This window comes from Lepisma saccharinum, chromosome 5, assembly GCF_977018435.1.
Source record: "Lepisma saccharinum chromosome 5, izLepSacc3.1, whole genome shotgun sequence".
Classification (NCBI taxonomy): Eukaryota; Metazoa; Arthropoda; class Insecta; order Zygentoma; family Lepismatidae; genus Lepisma; species Lepisma saccharinum.
Genome location: NC_139233.1, coordinates 5,354,468 through 5,375,852, shown reverse-complemented (window position 1 = coordinate 5,375,852; position 21,385 = coordinate 5,354,468). Strand labels below are relative to the sequence as shown.

The window sequence follows — 21,385 nt, the reverse complement described above, 5'->3', positions numbered from 1 at the left end:
GATATAACTACAATAACACAACATTCAGTAGACTGATTATACCTTGTATATTGGACTCTTAAGAGAATTCTAGGCTGCCCCTGGTTACATTGAATTCTCTTCGCTCACTTTCGCCGCTACTGTGCCTGTTTTTTTTTTGTTCTTTTTTTTTAAATTGATTCAGCATGACGTATTCATTGGAGCAGTGCACTGCTGAAGAGTATTTTACTACTCATTCTTACACTCATGTGCAACAAGTTTTCCAATAAACATTCCCTGCTTCTGCTGTACCTCACAAAGCAACTGTTTTACAACCAGGCAAACACCAACAAATGATCCCACAAATTGTTTAAGAATTCGCATTTATTGTTGAAAATCAGTTCTGAGATGTTTTCAGCAAATTAACAATGTTTTTTAAAAATAATGTAATTGCTTCTATTTACATAAATGCTAACATATGAACCCAGTGATAGATAGCCTACAGGATTAGTTTAGTGCAGAAAACCCGGTGTAAATATCTCTTACGACTTTCATGATATACTTTGGATTACGCGACTTTTGAAACATACTGTAGTATGCACATTGCTAAAGTCGTTTTCACGTTCAGAAGAGACAACGGCGCTTATGGAGAAACCGCACAGTGTTGCCAATACAGCGCTAGCTCATGTCGCCGGGAAATGATGACCTTCCTTCACAATGAAGGTGTTACATATTTTGTATATATAATGATAATTATATGTAATTATTAATATTAATATTATACTGTGAACGTTACAGTTACCCTTTTTACTATGATCCATTGCGATCACTACACACGCGAGTGTAATGCACGAATATGACACTTCAGAAATCACTTAAAAAAGTAAAAATCACTGAGAGCTCACACAACTGAAAACACTTTTTCGGGAGAGGGAAAAAGTCTAAACAGACCAAAGCAGATCTCTCACTCAAGTAAGGGGAACCTGGCACATGGGTTAGATTAAGTTGCAACCCAAACAAACAAATGAGTTATGGCCTACGTGAACTGATAAGACGTGAATGACTCAAGCAAGACATCTCATATTTCTATCTTGAACCCCCATATTTTGTCACGTGTTGGAAAGCCTTTCAAGGGTTAATATGGTGTCTATGAATTTATGTGTAAGTTGGAAACTGAAAGGTGATCTTCATTTCAGTATTAATGTCGACAGTAATGTAAAGGAAAACAACGTGTATTTGCGACAGCACTAATGTTGATTACAACAACAGCATTGGAAATAATTGTCAATTATTAAATTTAAGTAATTTCAATTCTATTATAACAAACAGCATGAAGTTCATATTTTTACTGAATGGAAATAAAATAACTCGAGAACTTGGTGGTGATTAGCCGGAATGCTGTGGTGAGTCAGCTCAAGATGGCCAGACAACGTCTCCTTACTTCGCGCGCGGTTCGGGTTAAAAAGAAACTCCAAATGCATGGAAGTAATCTTTCTGGGAACCTTTGAGTGGTTATAAAAAATAATTTCATTATTTTCTCCACAACTTTGTCGCTGGAAGTTTTTACTTGGAATTACAGAACAAAAAATGGCCAGCGACGACATTTTCTACTGCACGAATATAAAAAATCTCCACATACTTTATTTGAATATTTTTTAATGCAAATATGCTTTAAAGTATTGATAAATTCTGAGTACAACCGTCACCTATGACAATTAAAAAACTGTGTCAATTTTTTTCATAATGAAAGCTTCAATTTTACGGCATGTTTCAACGTTAGGAATGAAAACAATGTGAAAATTGTGTTTTCACAGAAAATTTGCGTTTTTAATTTATCTAAAATTATGTAAGCAAGTTACCGGTTTTTTGTGTTCACCATCGTATTCTCTACAAAATTTCCTGCAAAACAGCAGGTACCGATTTTACTTAAGCTAAATTTGTAAATCCAGAAATTTGACAACAGCGCGCTCGTATTTCCCATAAGAAAAGCATTGCCCATAAGAGCCCATTGTGTCTTCTGAACGTGAAAACGACTCTAGTAGGTGGTTTCCTGGCGCCTAGCTTTGAAGAAAAATTTTCGAGTACTGCCCAATAGTGTACAAATGGCTACGTTAATTGCAGTCCACTTGCAGCGTTCCACACCATAATAATAATCAATTGTTTCCACATTTCCCAGAACATTTCACGACGCGCGAGTTACTGTGGGAGACCTGTTAACCGGCATCGTATGTCATGTGGTACGTGAAGGCATGTATGTACACACAGGAAACAAAGCCGTCGCAGTACTACGCAGTGCACGCCAAAATACCTGGAGAATGCATTTCACATACCTTGGCGTTTGTCAATTCGGAGGTTTCTTGAAATCTTATACACAGGTCGATGCTGGAAACCGGAAGCGTTTAAGTGTTGCCAGACGTCCGGAGGTGCCCTAAACTTTTTTTCAAATGAACATTATGAACATTAGGTATAATATTTTTTTCATATTTTTACGTCGTTTTTCTGCTTACTTAGGCCTCTCGCTTACAGGAATATGATACGTGTAAATAAGTTCGAAAATATTTATGTTTATACTATAGAAAGGATTCTTAGGCATTCTGGATTTCTATAAACTTCATATTATGACTTTTAGGTGTTATAATAAATTAATAATTATATTTATTAATTAAAAATAAGTATGTGCAATTTGTATTAAAAAGTCACAATTTTCAGTACAATACATTGCATTCTTCGATTATATTGTTGTTGATGTTGTTGAGTTGGTGTTTTAAGTCCGCTTTATGCACAGTATGGCTAATCGGGACTGGACCTACAGTTTAAAGTGGGATCCGAACCACTTGTGCCTCCACCGGGTATCGAACCCGGGACCCCTTGATTACAAGGCAACAACGCTACCACTGCGCCATGCGGGAGGCCATTCTTCGATTATAAAAAGATACATTTTGTCCAATACAAAAACTATCATTTTTTTGAAGCACTGCACCAACGTATGATTTTCAATATTCTCCGTGCTGAATTTCTTCTAATGGTCCGTGAGTAGCCGCTTGAACATGGATAAACTTCTCTCTACTTCGCAAAGTAAAGTTTAAAATAAATTTAATTTTAAATTTATATGAAAGTTTTAAAAGTACTTTTCAGGTACATTTTATAGGAATTTATGGTTCATGTAGATACTTTAGGTCCGACAGAATTTCAGTCGAGGGGAGCTGTGTACATAACACGCATACGTCTAGGACGGGACAAAGTCCTTTTCCTAGTTATCACTAAGGGCTGAATTTTCATGAATGTAAAACATGTACTACATGGATATGCAGAATAAGTCACTGGCATGTGTAAAAAAAACATACAGACCTCGGCTAATTTTTTTTAAAGGTTCGAGTGTGTATTTCGGAAATTCCGCCGGGGACATTTCCTGAAATGCTGACCTAAAGTCACTCACTCACTATTCCAGTATTCAGTAAAGGCTTATTTGACAAAATATGGCAGCAGATATGAACAAAGAACACACGGAGATTTGATCACGTGGAGATTTAATCTCTGCTATATAATTTTCGTGGCTTGTAAAAATGATTAAGTCAATGAGATAACAATCGCCAAATATTTACAGAAATTATGTTTGGAATGGTGGTCCCAATGACGCTACCAGAAGTGGAGAAAATAACGCATTTTGCGTAAAAATCTGTATTCTAAACTGAAAAGGTGTAATATACCTGACGTATGTATTCTGTGTATCGTTCCTAGCAGTTAAATTCGTTGGCATTAATCACTATTTCTTGCTACACAATACCATAAAAACGCAGGCTTTTGTTATAATTAATATTTTATTGTATGAAGCTTGGGCTAGATTCATCGCGAATACTCAGAAAAAACTGTTTTAATTAACATGTTAGGGTATATAAGCTTTTCTGTACCACTAAAAACAAACAAAAAAAATGGTAGCATGTACTAAATTTAGTTATTTTGACCAAATTCTTTGGTAACTCTCAACAAATGTCAAGAGTTACTAAGATAATTTCCTCTGCGCATTACTGTAAGGGAACACTTGATAGAATTAATAAGCGAAAGAAAACAATCGCTTGCACCAGATTTAAATCTAGGACCTCTAAGTTCGCTACACAGCTTTTGTTCCTTGCGCTACAGAATATGACAGATCAACAGTGTTTCGAAGTGTTATGCTACCAAACAGTTCCACAATACAAAAAAAGTTTTCACTGCAAAAATAGAAGAACATTTTAAACAAATTTGAATTGCACTTGATTCCTAAGAAGCGCATGATTGTAAGTTTCTCGTGATTTTCCTGCATTGAACTGAATTTGGTGATCAGCTCTGGCGTCTAAATATTATCCATCAGTGGCCAAATTGTGCCTAAATATCTAAATCTTGTCTCGAAGCCTGACAGAAGAATTCCGTGTGGCCGAGTGTTTAACTCTACGTGCTACGACTTCAGAGGTACCGGGTTCAAATCCCGGCCTAGGCATAAATGTTCCTCGCGATTAGCTGAAAGTGGCAGGAAACCGAAATGAAATAACCAAGGGCCGGTTGTATAAACATCACTAACTGGAGATCAGATTTGACCTACGATCCGTGAGTGAACTAAGTTCAAGCTTCTATCATGTTGTATAAAGCAAATTGTCGATTTGTCGATCTTAGATCAAATCCTGATCTTGGGTCAAAGAAATACGTTTGGCAACGTGGCAAATCCAGACATGTCGCTAGTGTGCCTGTGATGTTGCCAATTGTCCAACACTGAACAGCAAACATTTTAAAGTCGGTTTCGGAAAATGTATGTATTTAATATTTGAATAAAGAATAAATCTGAGGTGCTGGACGTAACATTTTGCAAATTTAGTAAAATCACGTAAATGTGATACTAAACGGCCATTTATTGCTTGTGCGAGTTCCACGTGGATGATTTATCATTGACAACGAAAGCAACTATCGGTTCTCGGTTGCAAAGGGGATAAAAATATGCTTGCATAAATAGAATTTTTTTAAAAAAAATCTGTATTTCTTTTTAATGCTAAAAAGAGAGATAACAACTTTCTTATACTCGGATTTAGAGCTATTGTTCATGTAAGGAGATTTTTATTATATTTATTTTGTGATTACACGATAACGTTTACAGGTGGACCATTAGTTCCTGTAAGTAGTATACGGAATTTTGCTTGCACTTAATTGAATAACCTACGTTGTGACATGTAAAATGTGTTTGCGTTTTCCCGAATGGAAAGAAATATTGAAACAACAATCGCGTTTGTCCTCTCGGATGTAAATTATGCCCAAAACAAATAATATTCGAAATAAATTATGTGTTATTTATATATCGGGAGGAGAGAAAGCTTTACCAACTAAAATGCAACGTGCTCGGTTCATAAGGCAGTAGATATATACACTACAGCCAAAGTTATATGCTCTGTTCCATTCTGCGGACAAAATGGAATTGCAATAACACTTTGCTGGATGCAGTAAAGCGAAATGGTAATATTTTTATATTCCCTCTTCATCCCAACGCAAGTTTTACAATGATATCAACAACAAAACTTAAGCGGGTCATATTTTTTTCTCTGTTTGTATCATCACTCGATTGTTCTCAAATTACTTTTCTCTGATCGTGCAATTAAACAATGTTACAATATGCTCTTGCAGTTATTTAAGGCAAATTTCAAGAAAAAAATACATGGTATTTGAAACAGTAAATAACAATGACACACGATATATGGGAAGAAAGAAAAATGGAAGAAATATTTATCATTGTTCACCTCGTTGTGTATGCTTCTTCTTTATTATTATGGAAACAGGATTTTATGAATTGATTCTCCCGTTTTGCCGCATACGTTCACTTGCAACACATTTTACGAGCAAATATTCGTTAGTACAGCCCATGGTACAGCCATGTCACAACAGCTGAACTACGGTCAATGTCTGCTGATCGGAGAAAAATCGCGGGTCAACTTTGATCGCAGATCGCAGGGACTTAATCTCGGTTTAACTCTTATACAACACAAAATCAGAGTTCAGCGTGACTGCAGATCAATTTTACTGGCTAATCGAGGATCAACTGATTTATACAATCGGGCCCAAATCAATGAATCATTTAATGGCAACCTGACGCCCAGTATAGATCGACCACAAACAAAAGAACCTTCCGTCAGAAGTCTTCGCGCATCTTTCTCTACATCCGCTCAACGCGGGGCATACGGAAGCCTCCTGCTTCACTCTACAGCTTCCCTCCTCGCGCGAGTACGATGCACACTGCGCAGGTCCTCTTGCGTGTGGTCCCACTACAGCAAAATTACATAAGTTGTCAAAAAAAGTTCAGAAGTTAGAGATTTCTTGTATTAGTGAACCATAATGCAATTATATGCCGATAGTCCTTTTTTTCCCCTAATAACTAGCAGGCCATGGGTGACAGGTGTTTTCTTGGGGGGGGGGGGCAGTGGCCCACACTGGACCCTTCTCAAGAAGCTTCACTAGGCAGGTTATTGTACGAGAGGACCGGAAGTTGGGGCGACTCGACTTCAAACGAATCCCCTCCCGCGCCCCCAAAGTAAAACAATCCATTCCCAGTTCAAACAGAAAGTTTCCGAAACATCGCAGGTGACCTAGTCGAAAGTGTTTGACCAAAAAAATAAAAGGAACACGTTGATCAGGCTAGGACACCCTCTTCCCTTCTCCAAGGAACGACCTCTTGTGAACCGGAGCATTGACTTGACTTCCCAGCATATTTCTGGCGAGGAAGTAAGAAAACCCGCGGAGAATATTTTTATCGCTCGACGCTCCTTTCACCAAGCATACAATACCATCCCTATTTACTATACTTCGGATCCTTACGTCACATCCTGTTTGTATAACCTTAAAAGTTCAAACATGACCAGATAAAAAAAAGGCTCCTTGCCTCCCCTCATACCATTTTGCCGTTCAAAAAAACGGACTAAAACTCGTGGATAATAATTTTCACCTGTTTTCATGAGCTCCAATCGTAAGTTGAATGTGAAGTTGTTGGTTGTGGTGATAAACTTGCGAGCGAACTTATCTAACGGACCTTATCAAGTAAAAATGAGCGTCCCTTTTCAGGAAGAAGAAGAAGAAAAAATCTTCCGGCCTTCAAAATAAGAAGAAAAAAAAACGGGAAATAAAAAGTAAACGTAAGCCAAGAAGTCGAAACGAAGCTTTAGTTATTTTGGACTCTGAAGCTTGTGTTTGAACAAACTTAACAGTCCATGTAATACACTGTCTATGGTAAGTTTCTCCAGGTAGGGAACGTGTGCAAGTTTGTTTCGTTGTTACCTATTTCTCCGCTAGGCGCCAGTAGTGTGCAGCAAACGTGGCGTTTTCAGCTGAACTGAAAGCTTTTTGTGACCTGGAATTTGCTAAAACCGAACCAATTGCTAAGGTGCAACCTGGTTTTCTGTGGGGTTTTGTTGAAGATTGAATGTACGTGCCTCTTTGCCAAGAGATTTAACCGACTTTCGACAAAGAAACATGGATGCAGTTGCTAGTATTGACGCTGATATGTTGGAACGTGTGTGGCAAGAGCTATATTATAGGATTGACGTCTATCGAGTCACCATGGGAGAACATATCAAACATTTATGGTAGGTAGCTAGGTTAAAAACTATGATATTTACTCTTTTCACTGACATGTTCTCATCCCGTGGGTGAGTTGGTCAAAGCACTTCCAAAATCCCGGAGGAACTTACGAAACGCCCTGTACATCATTTTATAATGTGAACGTCCCTCTAACAGTTTTGGTTTCGCTGTTCATCTTGCATTTCAACCTGTCAAACTAGGATGGAAGTAAAGCAAATGTGAGCGTCCTTACTATACGAATTCAAAATCGAACGAAACGCAGCAGAGACTGTTCGCAATACCAACAAAGCATTTGGCCAGGAGACCGTCAATGAACATACATATCAACATTGGTACCAAAGATTTCAAAAACAGAGACGGAAGCTTTGAAGGTAAGACGGTCGCTGATGCGATGACTAACTGAGGGCCAGTATTGAAGAAGAACCACGCGAAAAACTTGATAGTGTGCAGGGGAACTAAACCTTAGACCGATCTAGAGTTGTTCGAATTTTTAATCAATTGGAAAAATTAGAAGAGCTTGGCAAAGCGTGTCGCGCGAAATGAAAGAAATCCAAAACCTTCGCCGAAAGTCTTTTCTGAGTTTCGTAAGCAACAGGAACGATTCATTTCTTGATGGCATTGTGACATTTGACGAAAATGATTGTCTATATGTTCTCCGCAATGACTGAACTGAACCGAACCGCACCTCTATCAAGATTACGATTACTGAAATCGACTAGATGCACCAGAAACTGGCAGCAATACTTCTCCATGACAACGCACGGCCGCGTGTCTCGAAAATGACCCAGTAGAACCTGGCCCAGCTTACTCACCAGACCAAATACCGTCCAACTACTACTGTTCTAAGCATCGCGACAGCTTCCTGCAAACGAAGGTTTGCAACGACTAAGCAGCGGTTCAAAACCTGATGGTTAACAACCGAAACTACTTTGCACACCTAAATATGAAAAACTAAATATGCTGACCAAGGCAGTAATTTATTTTATTAAAAACATAAACTAAAACGTAACGTTTCAACCTTCTAGCAAGGTCTTCATCAGACTCTGAATCAAGTACAAAAGTGACAAGATACACAAAAAGGGCATTATATATACACAAACATTACTTTCTCCAGACTATTAGAAAGTTGTTAGGAACTTTCTAGCAGGTGGCTTTCACTTTCCAACTGTACTCTCACCTAAAAGGCTAAACATAATTACTTTCATATAGAATGTGAAGAGATATTCATATAGAATATCTCACGCTCTTTTTCCTTTATTTTTCTCCCTTCTCCTCTCCTCTTTCTCTCTTGTTCTTTCCACTCTTTCTAACACTTTCTAATGAACTGGAATGGGGGACTGAAGTTAAACAAAGAATGGAAGAAAGTGTTAGAAAGAGTGGAAAGAACAAGAGAGAAAGAGGAGAGGAGAAGGGAGAAAAATAAAGGAAAAAGAGCATGAGATATTCTATATGAATATCTCTTCACATTCTATATGAAAGTAATTATGTTTAGCCTTTTAGGTGAGAGTACAGTTGGAAAGTGAAAGCCACCTGCTAGAAAGTTCCTAACAACTTTCTAATAGTCTGGAGAAAGTAATGTTTGTGTATATATAATGCCCTTTTTGTGTATCTTGTCACTTTTGTACTTGATACAGAGTCTGATGAAGACCTTGCTAGAAGGTTGAAACGTTACGTTTTAGTTTATGTTTTTAATAAAATAAATTACTGCCTTGGTCAGCATATTTAGTTTTTCATAATCATGGAAACAAGGCTTAATGGTGTTATAACACCTAAACAGTTGGTCTCAACATGCTGGAAGTCTTGTAGTTCACAAAAGCACCCGTCAACTGTACATCCGCAGCTTTTGCATAACATTTTGACAGGAATTTGTCAAATTTGAAAAATAAATCTTACCATTAACATAAAATCAAACGTAAAAAGGAATATGGTTATGTATGATTGAGCTGGTTTATTATACGTCTCTTTTCTGCCGATTTTGGTTAATCGCGTCGGCGATAAAAATTAGTGTACACCACTATTTACATTTCACCAGTGTTGCCGCATGACGGAAAATTCGAAGAAAAACGCCTAAATTTCAGGGAAATTTGAAGACATCAGATTCAGGTTAGAAAAAATTACATTAGCTTCAAGTTTTACATGCATAACATTTTGCTGTTACTTCCTATTCCCGCACTCTTGAGTACACGCCTTACGTCTATTATTATCTTGTTGTCAACGAGTTCTAAATAAGAACTGCTATAGAACTTAAACATTCGTCTATTTACGGTCTGAATAATTTCCGGCGGCATTTTACAACTTCCTACAAGATCAGTCATGCAAGACGATGTTCAAGATAAAAGTTCACAATTGATCACGTGACACTTTTTGTGTTCAGGTCATAGCACCTTCAAAACAAAATTAATCACAAAAACTATAATTAGCAATTTTCCTGTTGTGGCCGGCCACTCGATTGAAATGATAACGCACACCAGAGCCACTGGTTAAGGGGAGGGAGATTGATCTAAATTATTTTACTTCGCTTTTTTGCCACTTTTGAGTAATCGTGAAGATGAGGATGAATGGTGGTAAGGTGAAGGGACAAACACAAATGGACACAACACGAGCCCACAGAGGATTATACTGCTGCGAGTCCACACACAGAGCTTCACTAGTCTGCAGAATGCAGTCCAAGGTGCATTATGTGGACGGCAAGTTGGCATTTGAGTTTTTGCAAATGGTCATCCTTTACACCGCAATGAGAGATCGCCCCTGTGGGAAAAGAGTAAACGTCGCGTGAAAGTATTGCCGCTATGTGCAATTATTATTATTTTCAATTTGCAAAATATTCCAAATATTTCTCTTTCTCACCGTGTCCACAGATTTCTTTTAGGCGCCATTTGACGACTAACCAATCAAATGACGGTGTGAAAGCTCAGTCACTGACATACACTGAAGTGGGGAGGGGGGGCTGATTGGGCTACAACAGACCGGAATTTACGCCACATGGAAACTAAAACTGATTCAGGTACGGTTATTGGGACAATTAACGATGTATTCAATTGAACTGGCATGTTCGCTTATCTCACTGGGAAGTCGTCCTTATTTGATTGATTATTTTGTTATTTCGCGTCGCTTTTGTGCAAACTTTGGTTAATCGTGGTGAAGAGAATGAATGATGTGTGATGACATCATAAAATTGATGAAGGGACATTCACAAAGAACGCCCCTGCTCAGGCGAGTATTTGAAACCGGGGAAAGTCGTGGTGCTTCCCCAAAATGCAATAGTAAAAACAAGAAATTACAAACATTTCAGAAGCGAACATAAAAATTACAACTCCACTAGCATTTTTTAAGGTGACATTGCGAAGAAAAATGACAGTCGCTGGTCACTTTCCACTTCTGAGTTGAGAAAAAATTCCCCAAAAACTCCAAACAACAGTAACCTAGAAGTGCATACGTCACTATGAGATAAGTATATATGTAAAGCACCTCGTACAAAGGGAACTGCCGCAATAGGAGAACTTCCCACAGAGACCAAGAAAGAAGTAATTAACAATGAGTGTGAGAACGACAGAGATCGCTGTCGCCATGGCAATGTCGTAGCAAAGACAGTTCACTGGAGCCAACCAAGACCTGAAAGAAGTTTTGTATAGATATCCATCTTCTTACGGCTTTCAGTTACATCAACAGAAAAATGAACTAATAACACGTATAGGGAATGAACATTATCTTCTCCTCTTGATATGGTATTCCTTATGGCCTGTACTTTAATAATTTTCGAGGCAAAGTGCTACCTGGCATCGTCAGAACATGTTTATTCCACTCTGATATAAAATTAATAATAATTAAAAAATCCACCATTGCTTCGACCTTCCGTTTATTTTGGATTTCTTCACTTCTAATTTTGTCTCCTAAGGTTACTCCACTTAAAGACCGAAAGATGTCACTTGTGAACAATTTATTCCAATTTTATCTTGTTGACTTAGAATCCAGCATTTGCAGTCACATACACCGGTTTTGAAATTATGGTATCTAATTTGAATTTCTTTTCTCATTTGTTTTCCAAAATTACCTTTCAAAATTCCATTTCATCTATTATATTTTATTAAATTTTTCAACATGCTTTTGGTGTTCGAGCTGTGAAATATGGTTTCCCAAATATACAAAGTCTGTTACTTATCAGTATTTTAACTCTAGGAAGTTTCTTTTACAATTTACTGCCATTTACTTTGTTTTATCCTCTGAAACGTTCATGTTATAATTTGTAAGATTTGATTGATTTTGTTATTTTGCGTCGCTTTTCTGCCACTTTACGCTAATTGCGACGATAAGGATGAGTGCTGAATGAATCAATTAGTTAAAATTTTTGGGTGTGTTGGCACATATGAACATTTTACACTCTTCAAAGTATACGAGGAAAAAAATTATCTAAAACCCTGTCCATAAAGTTAAAAAGGGGTGAGAAAGGAGGATTATCCCGGTAGCGAGCCTTGTTGGCCTGCAAGAAGTCTTCCTTTCTGGTTGTATAATATTCGCTTATGTGTTCTTTCTTTGGGCATTCCTTCATTCCCATAAAGTTTCTGGGACCGTTTACCCACTGTACCCCTTCGAGAATTACGTCGATTTTGTTTAATCGACATACTTCAATGTTTTATGTAATGTAAAAGTGGTTCCAGCGTTAGGAAAGCACAAATAACAGAGATAGTTAATACTAAAGAATGGCACACGTACGTTAAAACCTTCAATTTCGAAGTATTTTCCCTGCTTTTTTTAGTAAAACTGTTTGTATGTACACTAAAATAGCGAAAGAACACGCCGAAAATAACTATCAGTACCAACCAAACCTAACAATTCTAACCTAACTACGTAAAATTATAGCTGCTGTTGTGGAAAGTCGTTTTGGGTGCTTTATTCACTTGCGTCAAGCCTTCGGGCTGTTCTGCTCCACAGTAAAGTAACATGCTAAGGTAACAGACGTACTTTACTTCACAATAACACATTTCCGAGAGCTAAAATCCACGGAAAACGTTCATAAACAACAAAATCTTCATAAACCATGCAAGATGTTTCACTTTCTCTAGGGGGTACAGAGGGTCAAGGCAAGGGTACCAACTTTCTTATGACGAAAGAAAATGCTCCCACTGCAACTTTACATAGTACCGTGCGTCCATTTCGATCTGCAGCCGAGAGATCGGGAGAAGCGTGGCGGGCGGTACTGACGGAGATGCCGACATTTGCGGCCTGAAATGCCCGCTTATTTTTATGGACATATGCAGACATTTATATAAATATTGCAAAACGAGCACTAACCTGTGTTATAAGAGTATGGTTTTAATTTTAGTAGCTTAGTGACTGTATGTGTCGATGATTTTGACACGCCCACCTCTTGTGAAACACGGCGTAGAGGTTTGTTTGGAGAACGTTCTAACGCTGCACCAATATCATCGAGTTTTGCTTCGTTTTGCTTCGGTTAGAATCCGTCGTTTTTGCTTAGGTGTTTTAAAATTTAACGATACAGTTTCTCGTAATTTAAGGACAAGATGTCTAACCGTATCTCTGTGTGGAGTTGAAACGCATGGGAATTTCTGTACAAATTACCTACACACGTCTCGACACGAGTTTGTTTTCACGTAGGTACGTGTCATACATAAAAAAATCATTGTTCTAACGTGAATCTTGCGGCTGGCATTCCAATCGTCTCACTGACACGTCACACATACACACTACAATAACACAAACAAGTAACTGCAAGTAACCAAGAATAACACTCTTGCGCACAGTACGAAATTAACACGCTCTTGGTTTACATTGCTCGCCACTATATTTACAACTCTGTCTTCATCTAGTCGCGAAGGAACAAAAAACTCGAGCTCGGAGATTTCGGATTGCAAGGAAGCTCACGAACACTATTGACTTTTAACGGTTTCTTCTACAGCGTAATCTTGATACAGTGTTGCACATTCAAAACCTCCAAACGATCCCCATCGGCACAAAACTCTTTCAAGGATATAAACTTAAGCAGGACGTTACTGGTCAAAACTATGATTAAAATGTTTTATTATCTGTGGCTCTTAACATCGTTTCTAAAGCGTATTTTTTTGTGTATATAAGAGCAGAACTTGGTTGAATTACAAAAGAACTTTTGCGTGTTATAACACAGGTTAGTGATCGTTTTGCAATATTTATATAAATGTCTGCATATGTCTATAAAAATAAGCGGGCATTACAGGCCGCAATGTCGGCATCTCCGTCAGCGCCGCCCGCCACGCTTCTCCCGATCTCTCGGCTGCAGATCGAAATGGACGCACGGTACTTTGTTGCCAATTTAAGGTTCATAATGTGGTGGTTGGCAAACAATACAGAAAGCGCCACAACTGATAAACCACTCCGCTACAGACGTCGCCGTGCGTCATCAAAAATGTGTCCAGTAAATCTTCAACTGCTACGTCTTCTTACAAAATTTCGCGTTTGTAAAAATACTACAATACGAATGTTATCATTACAAAGCAAAGCTTGTATAACGTCGAAGGTGTCAAAAATTATTTCATTAGAAACACCGAGTGTGACAAAAATAAACTAATGTTCATGGAAACTGAGGGCAATCTAAAAGTATAAAAGAGAGGCCATGAGGCAACAGGGGAATAAAAGCCATAAAAATCTTCCAAGTTAGTGTCCAATATTCGAGTCCATAACTTATAGATGCATCACACTCCATCGTTCACTTTCCACATACATGTTCTGCAGGAGACATGACTGATCAATAAACACGATATCAAGCTTCTGACTGGTCAATCACCTAAAATCACAACGAACACTCGAAGCTCAAGCATCACGAACAACCCAGCACTGTGTGCAAAATATTCTCAGCAGTATCTGCACATGTAAATACTGTAGTCGGAAAAAAAAGTATTCAAGTTCTAAGGCGATTGTTACGCAGTAATCTATGACTAAGAGCCACCACATATTTATGGTGAAAGGAAGATCAAGATTTCGGTACAAAAAATGGGCAATATACAGTGGCATTTCGGTATTAAAATGGTGAATATAATAATAAATTCGATTTGAAAAACTACACTTATTACACAAAATAAAAATACATTCATATAGTTACCAGAGTATTAATTTTCCGTGAATTGCATAACTCACAGGATAATTCAGACTTCAGAAAGTGTCACATCGGCAAATAAACTCTAAATTTCGTGTTTGAGGGAGTGGTCACATTTTACAGTTCATCTCGCACCATTTCGTGACAAAATATGGTAGGAAAATGCACCTCACACCTCTCACAAACATGAAAAATGAACTTTACAGTGTATTATTTCAAATTTCGTGTCTTCGTCAAAAACGAAATATGCATGCCTCTATCTATAACACATGTTGCGTATATGTAATCTACGGTCGAGTGCATTAGTCCAGTGTATAAATATTGGAATCTGCATGTTAAAGAAACGTACAATGCTGTCTTGAACATAAACTGTCGTTTCTGTTACTGTCAGTTCTCGTACATGGTGCCTACAATTTGGTAAGAACAAAATTCCCTTACTTTTCCAGACGAAATCATTCTGCAAATTAGAGCACATGATTCGTTTGAGCTGGGTTATAAGTCCACTATATGCACAGATAGGCTAATCGGGATCGGATCTACAGTTGAAAGTGGGATCCGGACCACTGTCAAATGTGCCTCCATAGTACACATGAACATGTGTGTAAGAGGCTGCTGTCCTGAGCTAACATACAACCAATTTTATGAGAGTAAACCAGAGCTTTTGAATGTAATTAATTCACTAATCAGTATATTGAACTATTTATAGTCGGTCCACACAACAATTCGAAAAACTTAACCTCTACATTTATGGAAAACTTAATTTCTCATTGTTGCACAAAGACAAAATGACCAAACAATTTCCAATGAAGAAGAAAGTTTTCAAAGCAATCCAAATCCAGTAGTAAAAAACCTGGTGACAGGTCAAGGAATAATAGAGAAATGTCATTCATTATCTGTGGGCATATGTCTAGTTTAATGTGGAGTAAGTATTTATGACGAAACAGTTTTTATATGTACACATTTTTCGCTCTGGGTTTGTCGCGTATGTTCATAAAAACAAATGGTACGTACATAGGGGGCAAAATTCACTTCGTAGGCATATCAGGCATCCCCTTTGCATGCGTGCTATTACTTATTAGGCACACTCATGCCAGTGACAGTGTACAAATGGTTGGTAATGATGGTAATTTTTGTAATTATTATAATTAATAAATAAGTGCACTTAAACGACAAAAAAAGTTTTGATTCAATAACAAATTGTGATAAAAAGTATGGACCTGTGAGCCCCCTCAGGTAAGTTTCTCGTACGGCAGGGGTAAGCTAGAGTAAAACAACAAAGCGTATAGGCGTACCCAGTTCTTCCGTCTCTCGGAAAATGCAGACTTCGAAGTGAAAAAAAATATATGAAAACATTTCTCCCTTGCATGCTGGTGCCTCAATTGCTATTCTTGTTTTTTTACTGATGCAGTTATAAATATTTGTGCCATGTAACGTGTTTGATGCTATTGCACACAGAACCCGAAACGTGTCAATTGAGACAAAAATGTTGACTCCAATAACACATTAACGTGCATAAACTGCAAACGATGCACTTTTTGGTGTGTCAAAACACACACAGAAATGCATAAAAGGGTATTTTTATCAGCTCATGTTCCGTGTGATGCACTACAAAATTTGGAAAGATCAATTTCAAAGATGATAAAATTTCACTTGTAATGCATCGACACAGCTAAATGTGTGATTCTGTTATTTGAAATGATCTTGTCTGATCTTTCCAAATGATGCATTTTTAATGCATCACACGGAACATGAGCTGATAAAAGTATCCTTATATGCATTTCTGTGTGTATTTTGACACACCAAAAAGTGCATAATTTGCAGTTTATGCACGTCAATGTGTTATTGCAGTCAACATTTTTGTGTCAATTGACATGTTTCGGGTTCTGTGTGTGGTAACAATGATACAACTCTTATCCCTGCAGCATTGAGATAATCACAACACTAGAACAAATGAAGAATTCTAAATGCTCTTCCATTGCAACTCCGGAAAGGTCAGATAGAAAGCTAAATACCTTACAAATTTGGCCTTTCTTCGAAGGCTACCAAAACCTGGGGGAAAAACAGTTGTAAACAAGTAAACAATATTTTTCGTCACGGTGAACCTCTCCTACCTCGGAAGGGACTTTTCTAAATACAAGACTCGCACTGTGTGTGCGCATTTTACATCCAAAATTTACGTTTTAACGCACAAAGAATACAGTTGAGTAGAAGCAACAAAAAACAAAGCATGAAAAAAAAATGAACTAGCGCTTGAGCAGAAGCAACGGGAAACAAATATTCATAGTAGGGTGTTAAGGGGAGGAGATACAGTTCCGCACCAATTGTGTATTTATTTCAATATCGCCCGAATGGGCACTGCTACTAAAAACACCCTGGGTGTATCCAAGAATATGAATTTCTCTCCATGTTGCAAGTGGAAGCGCAAGTGATTATTACGCTAGAAACGATGTTTGAAAAATATGATGAATAAGAATTTTCGGAATTCCATGTAACTTCAACATCAAGTTACGGCTAATCAAATGCAAGTTTCGACTTTTCCGCTGGTGAAATCCATCTTCAAACTGACCTTTTCCCGTTGATATATTTTTCTAGTCCATCGGAAGTTTCATATTTCCAGGAGAACGAATCAAATGGTACTCCCATAAGATCAATGCTTTCCTCCTTGCCTCCTTTCATTGTGCCAACCCTGATGCGGATAAAAGAACTAAATTTCACCTTAAATTGAGTTAAGACCGACTTCAAGGAGCTAGATTTACGAAGACTGGATAAAGCGCCTCCAAGGGTAATGTTAGTTGTCAAAGGGGTGTGGGGCACTGATATCATCGTTAACTCTAAATTGACGACAATTTACTCTTAGTTTTTAAAATATAGATCCAGCGGCATCGCACATCTCAGTTATCCACCGATGGTCGTACGAAATCGAAACTAAAGAATTCCCTGATAACAATATTATGTCAATTTCACGTCAAACACGGCGCTATAAAGAAGTAGCTGGGGAGATAAGAGGGGAAAATGTATAATTATGACAAAAGTTGGTCTATGTGGGCCGGAACCAGTGATGGCATCATAGTGGGGCACGGGGGTGGGCGTCCCAGTACACAGCCGAACGAGTGCACGAAAGAGCCAGATCTGGCTCCAACAGAGCTAAGTTGGCACACTGCCACTTTGGAGGAGTCCCGTGGAAACTGTATCGCATGCCCTTAACGCTTCTTAGTACACTATTTTTGTGTTCCGGTTGTGCAGAAAGACATTTTATTATGCTGACCAGATACTCCAGGGTGGGTGGACTGGGACAATTCAGTTAATGTTTTCAGTACTTGCATTGAATATTTTCAAGCAGCAGCTGCATAAGATATAAGTTATAAGTATTTATTGCATTCTTGCACAATGAAGTCAAATGAAAACATTGTGTCCATGTCCTATTCGTACTCCAAAAGCACTTTGAGCCAATGAATTGCTATATCAAACACATGCATTAATTAATTCCAATAGATCTACATTCACTACATATAATTTTTCATCAGACCAATACAATAATTAAACTGAAAATCGGGATAACTAAGCGCCCTTACGTAAACACATGGACATCTGATCCACCCTCCATTTTAATAATTTATCAATTTTTCTTTCGGGTGCAATTAGAATTATAGTATATTCCAAACCATTTCAAGAAGAGAAGCCGTGATCATGACACAAAATCGCGAAATAACTCAAATACATTACTAAAGATACCCTTGAAGCAGAAATTATGAGAGAGTAATCGAGGTGATTCTGGAAATATTTTGAATGCTGATGACACGGAAATGACATCCATTTTTTTTCCCATCACGTAAGGATTTTTCACAATCAAAATTCTCATATTCGCCATTCCATTACGCCTATTATAGAACGCAACAAAATAAATTTACACAACTGAAATTTCGGTTGTTTACAAGCCAATAGGTGATTTTGGAGGAATTTTGAATGCTGATCACGGAAATGACGAATTTCTTCTCATCACGTAATGATTTTTCTCCACGTCATTAAGTTCAATCAACCCACCATATTATAACATTGAGTTTTGGACATTTTGTGAGCTAAATTTTTATGAGGGATTTCGAAAATAAAACTTACGTAACCAAAGTCCATACAATTTTCATGCCAATGCGTCTTGTGACGGTAAAAGGTGGATTAAAGGCTTTCTATTCTATTTGCATTTACAGTTCAAAATTGGAGAATTTGTATTGTAGAAAATCAGTATTTTACTATGTAAACAGAGACATCTATTAGTGAAATGATAGAACTTACACATTTTATTGTGAAATTAAGGCAATTAATATGCTGCTGTTTTCTGAAAAAACTAGACGTGATGGGTAAAAATGGATTTAATTTTTGGAATCATCATGCTGAAATTATTCAGTGACAACACTAACCTGCGAGAAATCCAAACCCATGCAGGCAGGTGTAATCACCAAGAATGCTAAGGTGCTTGATACTCCAAACAATATGAATTAATTAACATTTTCGGGTTTCGGGTGCTACTGTACTATGGCCATTTTGCACCCTTCAAAGCGTTGGAGGAAAAATTCTCTTATCTAAAATCCTAAACTTACAGTTAAAAAAGGGGTTTAAAGAGCCCTTTGAGGACGGTTAAAATTTGAAGGTTGTAGTATCGTACACAGCAAATTAAAAAGATACGGATATGCTGATACAACAATCAAATAAGGTGTTTCGACACTTAAAAGCATATCCTTGACTAAAACTATAAGTTGGTAAATTTGGTTTGTGTCAAAGTAATTGGGATTTTGTTAAAAAATATTTAAAATATAAATTATCTTGAACTCGACTGCTCACGGACTTGTAGGTTTCCCAGAATTCAAAGCGGCATCTCCCTATGGTGCTAAACTCAAGTTATTCCATCCACAAGTTTTCTGAGAAGGTATACAAGAAAAAAAGATAAACCGTTCTCGGAGTCTTTGATGAAAAGATACTCTGGAAAGCCCTTCGCCACAGTTTCTCAGTATGGGAACGGATGTGGTCATGGGAGGGCGCGCCTGGTCTCCGGGCCGGGGGGAGTAATGTAATATGCAAGCCACTTCCGGTGCAGCCATGCAACTCCGAGCATGCCAATGAAAGAAACTGCAGCCGACAACAGACTGATCGCCGAACGCCAATGCAAGTGTCGAGGGTGTCCAAGTCCAAGTCGTCGGGAAAATGCGTTACAATGCTTGATAAGAAATGGACGCTGACTTGCGTTTGCGCGCGCTACCTTAGTTTATCAAAGCATCGTGATTAACTGAAAGGCAGAAACTGGTTGTGTAGTAATAGCAATGCAAATATAAATAATATATATATATAGGAAGTAATAACGGGGTCGTGTTTTAGGAGCTAGGGTGAATCCTCTCTGTTTGGTTTACTAGTATTAGCCTTGGCAGGAGTAAAATTTGGGGATGACATGCAATGTAGTACACCTCTAGGCAGCGATATATCAACACACCCCAACACCTACAGAAATTTTCCTCACCATCCCTCTAAATTTTTCACAAAGGCCCGACTTGTGATGTTTATGGCTCTAAAATTACACTTACAACCCCTAAATACGAACTTACACCCCTCAGATGAAAAATTCAACTTAGCGGTTCTGACCATTTAATTCATTACCTTCGTCAGTCAATTTCCTATCATACCATTTTTTCATATTTATATGCACTTGAAACTGTATAAAGAACGGTTTTGAAGGGTGTGCGCATATAACCTAATCCTTAAAAAAATTAAAACACGGACTGTTGCACAAATCGAATTTTTTTTGAAGTCCCCAACATGGGGAATTTGTAATTCTCTTAATTTGCGTCCCTTTTCTGCCACTTCTGGCCAATCGCTGAGCTGGGAATGAATTGTTAGACGAAAATTATAAGAGCCCTGAAAAGAAAATGCATGCCCAGGCCAGGACTCGAACCAGGAATTTTCTTTCCCGTTTTCATGAGTTGGACACTCAAGGGTTTGGCCACCGAGGCGGCATCACACTGTGTGTACACACACACATTCAAACATAAAGTAGAGGTCAGTCAAAGGCACATATTTAACAAGTATGCCCATGCTGTAACGGGGACAAAACACAAGACTCCTCGCCACTAACACAGTCCATTTTATTACGAAGTCATGAGAAACATACCTTTGGGGGTTGGAACGCCCGGGCAGCAAAACTGGACCATCTTCGTCCTCACCAACAGGCACAGTTTCGTCTCACAATCACATCGACACTGGTACATGCACATCATTTCGGGGAAACACCACGTGCGCTATCCAATTACGAAACCAATCACTTCACCAACTTCGCAGCACCGAGAAGCAAAAGGTTCGCACTGAAATCCGTTTGTCGTCGAGATCCAAAACAGCACCGGAAAAGGAATCCTTTTTACGGAGGGGAGGGGAGGGGAGGGATGAACACTCCCCGCACGTTGAAAACACTCCCAGAACCGCCACCGACCGCTTTGCTGGTCGCATATCTCACAATGTGCGTTGAACACTGGCCGCCGAATCTCCGTGCGAAACAACACCTACTCTACACACGCTGACAGGAAGCTGAGTTTCTAATTTCAAGCGAACGATACACCATGTACTCTCGCACTCGCAGACGCCATGTCGGTGGGTTGTGTGAGAGAGAGAGGGTCCCCTCACTCGAATCGTCACATCCGGTTTCATGGGGGCATGATCTTCGTTCGCCGGCGCTCGGCTTCCTTCGGATCGCATCGGTATGGACCGGGGTGGGGCCAAAGT

General features: G+C 38.4%; 1 protein-coding gene across 2 annotated transcripts in view; it reads right to left on the bottom strand.

Annotated features, from left to right (window-relative positions):
• The window catches only part of LOC145987627 (serine/threonine-protein phosphatase 4 regulatory subunit 1-like), a 286,327-nt gene that overhangs the window by 141,124 nt on the left and 123,818 nt on the right, over positions 1-21,385 (bottom strand). Inside the window, exon 1 of one of the 2 annotated variants that reach the window (XM_083122045.1) lies at positions 20,781-21,015. The exons of the other annotated variant lie outside the window; for it this stretch is intronic. The gene's annotated coding sequence lies outside the window, so the exon portion shown is untranslated. Of the gene's footprint in view, positions 1-20,780; positions 21,016-21,385 lie in introns of those variants that run through there. 2 annotated transcript variants of the gene reach the window in all.